Source organism: Orcinus orca, chromosome 11, assembly GCF_937001465.1.
Source record: "Orcinus orca chromosome 11, mOrcOrc1.1, whole genome shotgun sequence".
Classification (NCBI taxonomy): Eukaryota; Metazoa; Chordata; class Mammalia; order Artiodactyla; family Delphinidae; genus Orcinus; species Orcinus orca.
Window position 1 is genome coordinate 88,682,541 of NC_064569.1, and position 12,814 is coordinate 88,695,354.

Here is a 12,814-nt window from a genome sequence, read left to right on the forward strand (position 1 = left end):
GTCCCTGGGGAGGTGGAAGCAGACAGCCTCTGCACATTTAAAAAAAAATGCCCAGAGAGGGTAATTAACTCATCCAAGGTAGCACACGTGGCAGAACTTGGATTAGACCACCAGGGTGGTGGGTTCCCATCATGTGTTTACATTCTTCTTTCTTGGTACCACCACCGTTACATTACTAAAGCACTCATAGTTAGCCTTGAGTCCTGACTCCTTCCCTTGAAGTGCAGACACCATCTTTCCATTATTTTCTAAAGTAGCTGTGCATGGGGGAAGGTCATGCATACTCATCCCAAAGCATGGGCTTAGTAGTCAGACAGACCTGGGAACATCGTTTCCTATGGGGTGACCTTGGGCAAGCTATTTAACCGCCCTTCCTCACCTGGCAGATCAGAACAAGGATGTCCAGATTGTTGGGTTGTTGTGAAGATTCATTATCTCGACATATTTATTGACTATTGATCTAGGTGCTGTGGATACACCAGAGAAAAGATAGACAAGGGCCCTGACCTCAAGGAGCTTCTATTTTAGATAGAAAAGACAATGAATAAAAAATAAACAAGTAAGTTTTTTTTTCCAGACAGCAATAAGTACTGAAAAGGAAATAAACTTGAAACACAGGGCAATGGGAGGCACAAGTGACTGGGGATGGTTGTCTTACTTCAGCCAGGGAGGATGTCTCTAAGAAGGTGACATCTGAGCTGGAAGCTGAATCACAAGAAGGAACCGGCCATGGCTGGACCTGGGAAGGTCAAGGGAGGAGATGGGGCAGTCCTGGAGCAGGAACCAGACTGGGTTTGGTGAAACATGGAAAGGAGGCCAGCATGGTGGGGAACATGGTGAGCTGAAGGGAGAGTGGGGGAAGGACAGTGCTGGCGGGGACTATATCATGTGGGGGATGGAAGCGGGAGGCATTTAGAATTCATTTTAAACGCATGAGGGATCCAGAGAGAGTTTTGAGCAGGAGAGCGTTACGGTCTGAGATTTTTTCTTGAAAAAAGATAACATACATAACGTTATTGGTACAGGACCTGACACAGGGTAGATAGTTAATAAAGGAGAGCTATATCATTGTTTACCATTCCTAGGCAGCACCACTAATCACTACAGACTTCCAGAAGGTGGGTGGCCCATGTGGACCTTCCTTCTAGAGGTGGGGCACCTGGATGCACCTGACTAAGGAAGGAGAAGAGCAGTGGGAACTATTGCTGACCTTTGACTTTCTCCCTCCCTCCTGCCGCCAACTCCCCCCGCCCCCCACCACCACCTAAGGCAGATGCCAGCCGCCTCTGCCAGGCCAAGGGGTAGGATCCCTGGGCCTCCAGCTGGCTCCAGCTCTAGGCCTCTGAGCCGCCTTCACAGTGCTGTAAAAATGCAAAGCATTCCAGCCATTTTAATTACTGGGTGTTGCAGAAGCCAGCAACCAGTTCATACAAAGGAACAACAGACAAAAAATGATTTTTCAACATGCCTTTGGCCTCTCCCCTCCTTTCTCCCTGAAATCAGCCTCCAATCACTGGCTCCTAGGCCTTGAAAAGCACTCCAGGTATGTGCAGTCTCTTTAAGAGTTTGTTGACGTGACATCAAAATCTTTTTTCTCTAAATACTTGAGGCAGAGGCAGTTCCAGCTACCTTCAAGCGGTTTGGAAAGTTACTGGTCATATTCTTGACATGCTAAGACTATCACAGGGGCTCCATATTATACACACTGAGAACTTTGTTACAAAAGAGTTCAGTGTGTGGTGGGTCTGTCTGGGCACCAAGTCAGGGGGCTTTTAGTTCCTGAAATTCCAAAATGACCACATTATAAGGTACTCCCAAGGCATGAACCCCAAACACAGTATTCCAGCAGTGCTTGGATGTGGAGAAGAATTTCTTAAAAGTTTGTAATGTGATTAGAGAAACCTCCAAGTTCCCTAATTTTGGTTTTTCAGTAGCTTCGAAACACTTTCCTCACTAACTGTTAGTGAGGAAAGTGTTTCGAAGCTACTGAAAAACAGTTTGTTGAGGACCTACTGTGTGTCAGGCATTGGGCTAAGTGCTCAGAAAACTCAATTAGATTTTGTCAACTAGCTCGCCTCCTAAAGAGGGAAAATGACACAGAAAATGACAATCCCAGTGCACTGTGATGAATATCAAGTCACAGATAATCTCTGATGGTGGAACCCAGCTTGGGTGGAAGGAGAGGCTGCTTGTATGAGATGATGACTAATGATAATAATACGATTGTCTTAATAATAATATTGACAGTGGCCACTCATTGATGGCTGACTCTGTACCAGGAATTCTGCTAAGTCCTTCCCGTGCATGATGTTTATTCCTCACAACTCTGTGAAGTAGGCACTAATGCTGTCCCTATTTTACAGATGAGAAAACTGAGGTACAGAAAGGTTACTTGTCCAAGATCACACAGTTAATAAATGGCAGTGGTGTGCTGGTAAATACTTAACAAATAGCTCTCCAGGACAAAAAGCCTGGTTTGTAGTACCTGCCAATTACTATGGTATAAATACTCCCATCGTGGCCAATTTTAAGTTACCAGTGTGATGTCACAGAATGCAGAGTTGGGAAGACTATTTCTGCCATACAGATTCAATAGCTGGAAATAACCTCAAGAGCATAGATTAGGGTATAACATAATAAAATAATGAAGTGATGAGTTTTAAGTATTCATTACCTGTGTTTTTAATATAATTTGATTGTAAGTTTATATAATTACATATTTAATAATAGCCGTGTTTAACAGCTGACTGGGAAAATTCCAGAAAATTTAACCATCAGCTCTCATAAGCCAGGGTGAGGCAGCTCCAACACCCCACTGGGGGCTCCAGAACCTCACTTTTCACCCCTCTAGACAAGTAAGAGGTAGTCAGGTAAGAGGAGGAAAGGCACTACAGGCCAAGGGAACAGCATGAACAAAGACTTAAAACATGGAAGTAAGAGAATAGACAACAATGACATTTAGTGTTTGCAAAATGTTTTCAACCCATCACTGGAGTGCAGAGAGGTGGTAAGGAGCACAGAACTGGACGCTGAACTTCCAATTCTGGTTCCACGACTTATTAACTGTATGATCTCGACCAAATTACTGAACCCCTCTATGCCTCAACTTTCTTTTCTATAAAATGGGTATAAAATGGGTATGATAATAACAGCCCCTACATCTTAGAGTTTTGAGAATTAAATACATTTGTACCTGTAAAGTACAAAAACAGGACCTGGTACATAATAAATCCTCAGTCAATGTTAGTTATTATTTGATCCTTAAAACTACCTCTGTTAATTAAATGTTTGTCCTCACTTTATGGAGAGTAAATATAAGTTTAGAGAGAAACTCAGTAGATGGAGGAGATGGGACTTGAATAAGTGTTCTGATTCTAGCTTCTGTGCTCATCCCAAGGTGGAAATCACCTTGACCCCATGAATATTATTCTTCAGTAGAGCCTGCTGATGTACTCTCTGCCCTACTAAGTGTCCTTCTGATAGGGACCATAGCTGATTCATGTTCCTACACACCTTGATTGATGGGTGCAAGGCATTCTGGGAAGGAAGACCCACCCAGCGACAGACATTGGGCATTGGCCCCTTGTATCCTTGCTATTTTCTGCGTGTTCACCTTCACCCTGAAGAGGCAGGCTGGAAGGGTGGTTAAGAGCATGGACTCTTGGGCCAGACTGCTCTGGATTTAAGTCCCAGCACTGCAGCATCCTGCCCATGTAATCCTGAGCAAGTTACATAATCTCTCTGTACCTTTGTTTCTATACCTGAAGAAAAAAGGGATGGCGAGGATAATCTCGTCTACCTCACAGCTTTCATTATAAAATTAGTATGAATTAATATACACAAACTGCCTAGAAGAACACCCTGCACTCAGTAGGCACTCTGTAAGAATTAGCTATTACTATCAAGTTTTGGTTTCCTTTGCTGCCTCCTTCCCCCCATCCCTTCTTTGGGTATTATGTACATGGTCAAAGAGGATAGGATATGGGAATATGCTCTTCCTTCATAAACATAGATTGATAGACAATAGGCTACTTGATTGCAGGGGTCTCATTCTTCTCTGTAGCTGTAGGGCCACACTCTGGTCCATACAGGTTCTCAGTGAGAATTTACTATGTGTCAGGACTGTACCAGTGCCTTATTCACTATACCTTGTTTGATCCTATGAATTTCTCTTCCATTAGATATCTGAGGCTCAGAGAGGTTAAGGAACTTGTTCAATGTCACAGTGAAAAAGCGAAGAAGGATCAAAACTCAGGTTTATTGACATCACAAGCCTTGGTCCCTAACCCCCTTGTCAGTCTGCCTTCCAGAATATTCCATTGGGAAGTTTTGAGAGATCATAAAATCTAAACCCCTGTTTTTACATTTAAAGAAAGGGGGTTTATTGATTTACTCATGGTCACTCAGCTATTGTGTGTGGCAGAACTGAGACAAAAACTTGGTATATTTCCTCAATCGTATGCTTAAAATTTCAGGAGGAAATGAAGCCATATTCAGAAGCTGTTAAAAAATACTGATCACTATTCCATCAGTTTGCCTCTAGATTCTGGGCCCTTTTCTGGTCATACAAATGTAATTTTCTGGTGGCATCTGTTCACATTCAGAGTAATGAAGGACCTAACCTTACCCCCAAATATTGCCTGCCCTATGATTTCTCCTGCCTTTTCTCCACTGCAAATCAGGTCAAACAAGAGATGATGCATTTCACTTGCCTGCTAATAAAAGCTCCCTCACTGGCCCTCCTTGTGGAGGTACCATGTCTCCTTCTGCTTGGTTGCATCATACAGTGATCAAGAGCTCTGACTACTCAATGGGAACCCAAAAGATGAAGAGGAAGTCACCAGCACTTCATGAACCTATGGGTACAGTGACTTTGCGGTCTCCAGAGGGACTGCTGGTTTGGAAAGAGACCTCTAGGTCTGAATCACAGCTCTGCCACTCCTTCCTTGTAAGAAATTTAATTTTTGAGCCTCTGTTTTCTTGGCTGTAAAATGGGCATAAAATAATATCTCCTTTTTAGGGTTGTGAGGATTGGAGCAAACACTGCATTGAAAGTGCCTGTACATAGCAGGTACTCCACTAATGCAAGTTCCCTTTCCTTTCTCTTGTCTTAGAAATCTTTTCAGCTTATCATCCCAAGGTTGATGAATGTTACAGGACAGGAAAATAATTATTTATTAATTAATCTCATCTAATTCTAATCTAATACTAATCTAATTCTCATGGGCCCAGCACTGAATTAGAGGAGTCTGGAGTGATGGGAAGATGACGAGATACTAAGGGGTCTAATTTCTTGTCTCGCCTTTGCCAGTAATCCTGTGTGACCATAAAGAAGCCCACATCTCTGGACCTTTTCCTATATCAGTAAAATGAGGGGGTTGGATTTGATGACCCACAGTTCTCTCCCACCTCTGGCTCTCTATCTCACCATAATACGGGTTTCCAAATACCTCCCCATTTCCTGGTAGGGTGGCCCAACATCTCATGGCACACTTGACCCTCCTGTTATAGTTCACACCACCCACTATTGTTTTCACATCTTTCTCTCCCACTAGACTGGGAACTCCTTGAGGGTAGGTCTGTGCCTTGTTCACTGTTAGACCCTCAGTGCTTATTGTGTACTAGTGGACAACCAGTCAATGTCTAAGGAAATTGGAAGGAAGGAGGGCAGGAAGGAGGGAACCCTGTACTTTCTCTCCAGAGCTGATGAACACACTGTGACATGCAAGCTGTGATGCAAATAGAGACTGTCAGTGGAGCAATGGAAAGAAGGCTTTCTGTCTTCTGAACACTGAAGCTATAAATTCACACACCATGCATGCGCTTAGCCATCTGTGGTAGTAAATCAAGATACGGTAAGGGGAGAGTTCAAAACCCAAAACCCAAACTTGTTGACCTGAGGGTCATTATTGGAAGGTGACTGAAATCTAAAATATAGAAACCAAATGGATCATGATATTCCTGGCGCAGAAAAAGTCTGGGCAAAAGAAGGGAGGAGTGGCAAGTTTGGAGCAGAAAAATAGAAAGACCAAAGGGGTTAAAGTCGGCAATATGTGTCTGGTCTTGTCACTGACCAGGGAGAGGGACTCTTGCCAGCAGGTGTGGGCATTGTCGTGCCCTTGGCCAAGGACTCCCCTCAGCAAGAAGGGGAATTCCACAGTATCTCAGCTGAAATAAACTTGTGACCTCATTCCCTGTGTTCAGACTCCATACACACCAAAGCAACTTTCTGATGAGAAACTAGCTTCATACGAAGCTCTCTATGATTATCAGGAAAACTATGAGGGTCGTGTTGACATGACATGACATGACAATTAAATCTCTCATTGGAACCAAAAACAATGGAATTTGCTGGTCTCTTTTGAATCTTAGTGTCCCTGGGACTGATTAATTCTGGGAGCTGAATCTAGTTGACTTTCTGGACCCAAGAAGCTGGATTCCAGAAACTCTATTATGGTGAATTTGTGAAGCTTATACACTGACTGTCCCTCCCCCTATTTTCTCTGCCATTCATTGGTTAGTTTATTCTCTCAGTATTTGGTAAGTGCCTACGATATGCAGACGCTGAGCTAGAGACTGAAAACGCCCCTGTATTTGCTTGCTGTCTAAGGGAGAGAAAGACGTATTAACCACTAGGGGCAACAGAGTGTGGGAGGCACCGTGGAAATCTGGGGGATACTGTGTGGGTGGGAGGGGAGTGAGGAAGGAGAGACCTCGGGGGAGTCGTCAGCTCCGCTGAGGCAGAGAGAGGGTCAGGAAAACATCCATGAGCTGATTCAAGTTGAATCCGGAAAGATAAAGATCCTGACAGATGAGGGTCAGGGACATAAAGATGGAAGGTGGATTCCAGGCAAAAAGTGCAGTGTGAACAAGCCTCAGAGGCAGGAAACTGATAGCCAGAACCTAAAAGGTTGGAAGATGGGAACGAGGGCATAGGTTGGAAGAGATAAGCAAGGACAGGACATGCTGTTGTGTGACTACAGCGGTAGCAATCCCACTGTATTCTGCTCGAATGGCCCCCCTCTGTGGGGCCCTGAGAAGAGCCAGATCACAGAGAGCCTTGTATGCTTTGCTTTGGAGTTTGAGACTGTTCAGAAAGCCATGGAGAACAAATGAATCATTTTTAAGCAAAGGACAGCATGATTTCAGACTTATATTTGAAAAACTTTACACCAGCAGCAGTGCAAAAGTTGAATTTGATAGAGAAAGACTCTGGACAGGGTGAGCAATTATGTGCCTATTGAAATAGTCAGGAAAGACTACCCGGGCCTGATCCAAGGCAGACATGGTGGGAACAGGGAGAAAGGGATGGTTAGAAGAGGTGTGTGGAGTGAGATTCTACTGGACTTGGTGAATGATGGTGCCAGTGGTGGGGATGGGTAACACCAGAGAGAGCTGAGAGGAAAAGACAATGAGTTTGGACCCTTAGGGACTGAGGAGGCCATGGGCCCTCCAGGTGAAACTGTCCAGGGGGCAGCTGGATCTAGACAAGAGCTCAGAGGGATACTGCTGCTTACAGTGTCCATTCTAGGGCACAGAGCAGAGTGGTAGGTGGATCCAGGGGAGAGGGTGGGATTAGCCAGGGAGAGTGTGGAGGCTAGGAGGGAAGGGAAGGGGAAGGAAGGAAAAGGAAAGGAAGGGAAGGGATGAGAAGGGAGCCAAGGACCGAAAATTTGGAAACACCTACATTTTAGTGGCAGGAAGAGCCTAAAGAGCCTGCCAAGAAGACTGAGAAGGTACCGTTGGAGGCAGAAAGCAAAAACCTCTCATTGGAACCAAAAACAATGGAATTTGCTGGTCTCTTTTGAATCTTAGTGTCCAGAGAGACTCCAGAGAGACTGGAGTCTCAGCAGCCGAGTTTAGAGAAGGATGTGATCGACAGCATCACCTGCTCTCTGGGCATCCCCATTGCACAGGATAAGTCAATTTCAATTCCAGCAGGTTCAAGCGAAGAGAGCTCAAGCACCTTGGCAGAAGCAGGATCTGCAGCCCAGTCTGACAGCAGAGCAACCCTATGTCTGTCTGTCCACCCCATTCCCTCCAAAGCCACACAGCACCAGGCAGAGACGCTCATGTGTGTCTTCTGTGCAAAGCTGAGCATGCAACCTTCAAAGAAACCACAAAGGAGCTACTCATTTTTAAAGGAAAAAAAACACGAACTCCACGGGCATAAGGAAGACAATACGACAGGGTCGAGGAGGAGAAGTTCTGCCTCTACTGCATATTACCCTTCACAGAAATAATCGACCAACTGAGCACACAGTCACTTTAAAAAAAAAGAGCAAGTGCTGGAATATTAGCTCTGTTTCCCATCTCCCACCACCCCAGAAAGCGGGGCACAAAATGTCTCCACCGTGCACATGTGTTTTCTGGCTTAAAATCTCTGGGAGTAGTTCTCTGTGGAAAGAAATGCGAAAACCCCAGGATTCAGGTGAATTCAGCCAGAGACTCACACTAAGGGGTCTTCACTCCCTGGCAGGGCTGGGGGAGAGCTGGGGCAAGAGACGCCCTGCAATTTTACTGCCATGAAATTGGCTCCAGATGGAAGAGAGGAAAGGTGTTTACTCCCTGCTGGTGCCAGACACAGAGAGAACCTGAAGTACCTACCACCTTAGGTCCATAATTCCCCAGTGCTGGGCAGCAACCCTGCTGAGGGTCTGGCCAGGGCTCATGGTGATGGGTGGACCAGGGCTGTCTGTTGCTTGGAAAAGGCTATTTTGAATGTAATGACTTTCAGATGGACTGTGGGTTTGGGGAAAGCCACTGAGGCTGGGGTCTGGAAGAGAAGGGGTGGGAAAGAAAAGAGGTGTTTCCCTACACCGCAGCAGAAATGTCTCACATCTTGTCAGTACCTTCACTAGGTTTAATTTCCAGAGGCCAACTCTGCCCTGGAAGGGTAGGACCGTGGCATCCTCTGTTGTGTTCCCAGATCTCCCCAATCCCCACAAACCCATGATTCACAAGTATGTAGCTTCCTGAGAGCACAGCTCCCCTTGGGTTGACATGTGGCCAGCCTGGGGGTGGAGAAGCTGGGCAGCTGAGGACCCAGGCGGGATGCTGACTGAGAGCTTTGTGGCCACTGCAGATGGGAGGGGTTAGCTTCACCCACTCAAAGGCACCCACACCCCACTGACTAGCATGGAATTGTGCTTCTCCCACCTTCTCAGTGAGACTGGCTGAGGATGCAGGCTGAGGGAATGGGTGTTCTCTGGCTTACAGTGCCCCCTAGCACTGGCCAGAGGGATAGGGCTCTGTGAGCTCTCCAAGGAGCTACCACCTGCCTATCTGAATACTGGAAAGGGGCCAGTGGGGCCGAATCAATTCCATTCATTCAACCGATACTTATTGACTTCTTTGTTACCAACACTCGATCTTTATTACTAACACTGTCTTCAAAGGGCTTACAATCCAGGAAGGTAAACAATCACTTTATAATCAGACAAGTGGTGTGAAAGAAAGAAGCACAGGATAACATGGAAGGGGGTTGACAAAGACTGGGGATGGGAATCGTAGAAGGCTTTCTGGAGGAGGTGACATTTAAGCTGTGGTCTTAAGGCAGTAGAGAAGTTCAATGAATTTTGGAAATAAGGTATGGAGATAACAAAAGGCATATTTCCTGACCTTTCAGTGCTTATGACCCAAGAGGCAAAAAGACAGATAAACAAGTAATTACAGTGGGGCTCTATCAGGGACAAGACCCTCAATCTCTCCTATGCCTTTGCCATCACAATCTTTGTTTTCAGCCTGAGTCTTGGAGGAGAGAGCAGAAAGCAGAACAGAAACTCATTGTTGATTGACAGATTGATGGACATGCTTCAGTCTTGGTCAGGTTTGATTTGTCTCAAACCTGTTTAAATGGCAAGATCTATCTTCCCTTCAGAGACATTCACCTTGCGCTTGAGACTTTTCCATGGATTCTGAGACTTTCCAGCCAGGGGGGATCTTGGAGATCACTGAGTTACATCTTTCATCCAACAAACAGGAAACCTGAGTCCAGACAGGTGAGGTGACTTGCCCACACACACAACTGCTCTGCAGCAACCTTTGGAACAAATCTCAGGTCTTCTGCTTTTTTTTTTTTTCACCCCAGTCTCTTTTTGTCCCCCAGAAAGAAAATTTTCATGTGTCTCTTTGCAGCAATATGTTTGAAATGTTTTCACAAGGTATTAGATAATTTAGAAAGGGAAAAGTAAACACAAAAGAGATAAACCTCTGAGGAGTACAGAGCTGTATTCATTATGATTGGCTCAGAGGTGATTATTATCATAACAGAGAACTATTTAGTCAGTGCAGGCAGAATTCTCTACTTCTTAGGCACTGTGCAAAGGGACTCCGAAACTCATCTATAGATCTGAAATGCAGATTCAGGACTGCGAGTGGCTGCAGAAGAGTATAAACGTTAGGTCACGTGCTGCAGCTGGGGGGCACTGAGGCCCATGAGTGGGTGGGAGAGAGCCCAGGTAAGGAATCAGGCAGCCGCAGCAAAATCTTGGTTCTGCCACGAGCTAACCGTGAGACTCTGGGCAAATTCCTTCCCCTGGCTGAACCTTATTTTCCCCAACTATAAAATGAGGATGGGTAGTCTCTGAGGTCATTTTTCAGGACCTCTAATATAAGAGACTTCCATAGATTCTAGCATCCTGGAACTCGAAAGGAAGGGAGGTGGACAAGACAGATTTAGAAATTTCTTCAGTTCTTCTGGGGTTTATAAATCTATCATTGTCCTTAGCTGTCAAGAGAAAGTGGGGAGCCGATATCTTCATTCTTACCATTAGCCCCAGGCCCACTCCATCTAGCTTCTGAAGTGGCCTTGAAAAAGCAATTCTTACATATTATAGGTCCATGGACACCATGACATCCAGATTGATGGCTGTGAGGTCTGCTTGCTGGAAGGCCTGACCCCAGCGGTAAGGCTCCCCTCTACAAGGATTCACGAAGCTTGCTTTCTCTTTTCCTCAACGTGAGGACTGAGCTGACCTCACATGGATGGGCAAAGGAAGTCCCCTCAGGTTAGACATTAGGGAGAATTTCCCAACTGAAAGGGAAGCTGAACTCCAAAGACACTGGCCCAGCTTAGGATAGGGAGAGAGAGGAAATAAACCAAAAGGCAATTTTATTACCTTTCAGCTTGGAAAACAATCTGTTTGCTCTCACACTTACATAATTAAGGAGCTGCCATAATCAAAAGCTTCAGATGTTTTCTATACAGAACCTGCTGCTCGAAGTTCAGCAAAAGTTATTTCTGATACTCATATTCTCGGCAAGCCTTCCCTTGGAAAAACTACTGGTAATTTGGACAAAACATTAAAGTGAGAAGAAAAGAGAGAAGAGAGGACCTCTACACGTAAGATGCTTATCCAAAGTGGATTTGGTCTGGAAAGGCTTATAAAACCTTCCACATGACTGGCACCGTGCAGGGATAAACGAAACTCTAAAATCCGACCAAGTATGCCCTCATTCAACCTGGATCCTTGGAGTGGCATACAGAGCATCCACTGCTCAAGACTCAATGGGTTGCTGGCCACACCCATATCCATGTCTCCAGGGACCCAATTTTGCACTCTGAGGGCTAAAAAGCAGTGTGGCCAAATATCTCAGGCCCCCAAGTCTTTCTAGTGTGGTTGGGGAAATAGTACAACTAGATCCCACGAAACAAGGAGCAAAGTTCTAAAGTAAACACCGAGAGAAGGAAAGCTCTCTCTAGGTCGAGCTATAGTTAGTTAAGGTGGGAAGGGTCTTAAAAGTTGGGAAGGGGACAAGACAGAAAAATGTGGAAACTAGATTCCCTTCCTTATAGCTAAAATTTTTAAGAGGAAAAAAGGAGCTTAAAAAATGTTCTTGGAAATACCATTTCCAGTGAAATTTTCTGATTCTCCCATTCCAATGTCACTTCTCTGAGGTGTAAACAGAGGAGTTTCTGAGAAAGAGGTTGAACTTGCATTTCTGAGCAGTACTTCCTAGTCCTTATTTTGTTCCAAACTTCTAGCATTTCTATTGCCAAATCATTTAAGTCTCTTTCCAAATGGGATGAGTTGGGAGCGAAAGTGAGAGCGACCCAAGAATAGAACGATAGAAGGCTCCAGCTGCAAAAGGGCATTTGCACAGTTAAAGCAAACTGCTGCTAAAGTCCAAGAAAATAAAAGCCTCTCTTAAGGTGGGAATGAGTGAACTGAGTTCCTGGCTGGTTGCCAAGTAATGTCACTTTTCTGTGCCAGTTTCCTCATCTGGAAAGTGTGTATAATACTTGGTGTTTTTCCTATCTAAAAGGATTACTGTGAGATGTAATGAGGTGAGATATGGAAAATATAAGGCAGAATCAAGATGTTACTGAATAATAAGAATACTCACAGTATTAGTTATTAGCAGTTATCTATTATAGCTCATAGTCTCAGATCCTGGATAGTTCTCCAGGATCCGGTTTTATCCCAGTTTTGGATCAGTTCACCCTCAAGTTCCTTGCTGAAGGATGGAGACCTGTCTGCCCTAGGTGGAGTTACCATTTCCGCCCACCCTTTCTACTTATTGTTTTTCAAATAGGCTCAGGGACTTTGCACTTGCTGTTCTCTCCTTCCAGACTGACACATGGCTGAGGCTTCTTGTTCACATCTCAGCCAGGATGTCACCTCCTCAGACAGACTTTTCCTTACTATCCCATAGACAGCAGCACCCTCCCCAGTCATTTCTAACCCATTACTCTGTTTTGTTTTCTTCATGGCACTATTACCTTAGAAAATCACCCTATGTACTCATGTATTTACTGATGTATTGCCTTCAAGTTCCAAGGGAGCAAAGAGTTTGTTTTGCTCATCCCAGC

General features: G+C 44.9%; 1 protein-coding gene across 2 annotated transcripts in view; it reads right to left on the reverse strand.

Moving 5' to 3' along the window:
- Positions 1-12,814, reverse strand: part of SYN3 (synapsin III) — a 461,812-nt gene that overhangs the window by 227,993 nt on the left and 221,005 nt on the right. The window lies entirely within an intron of this gene.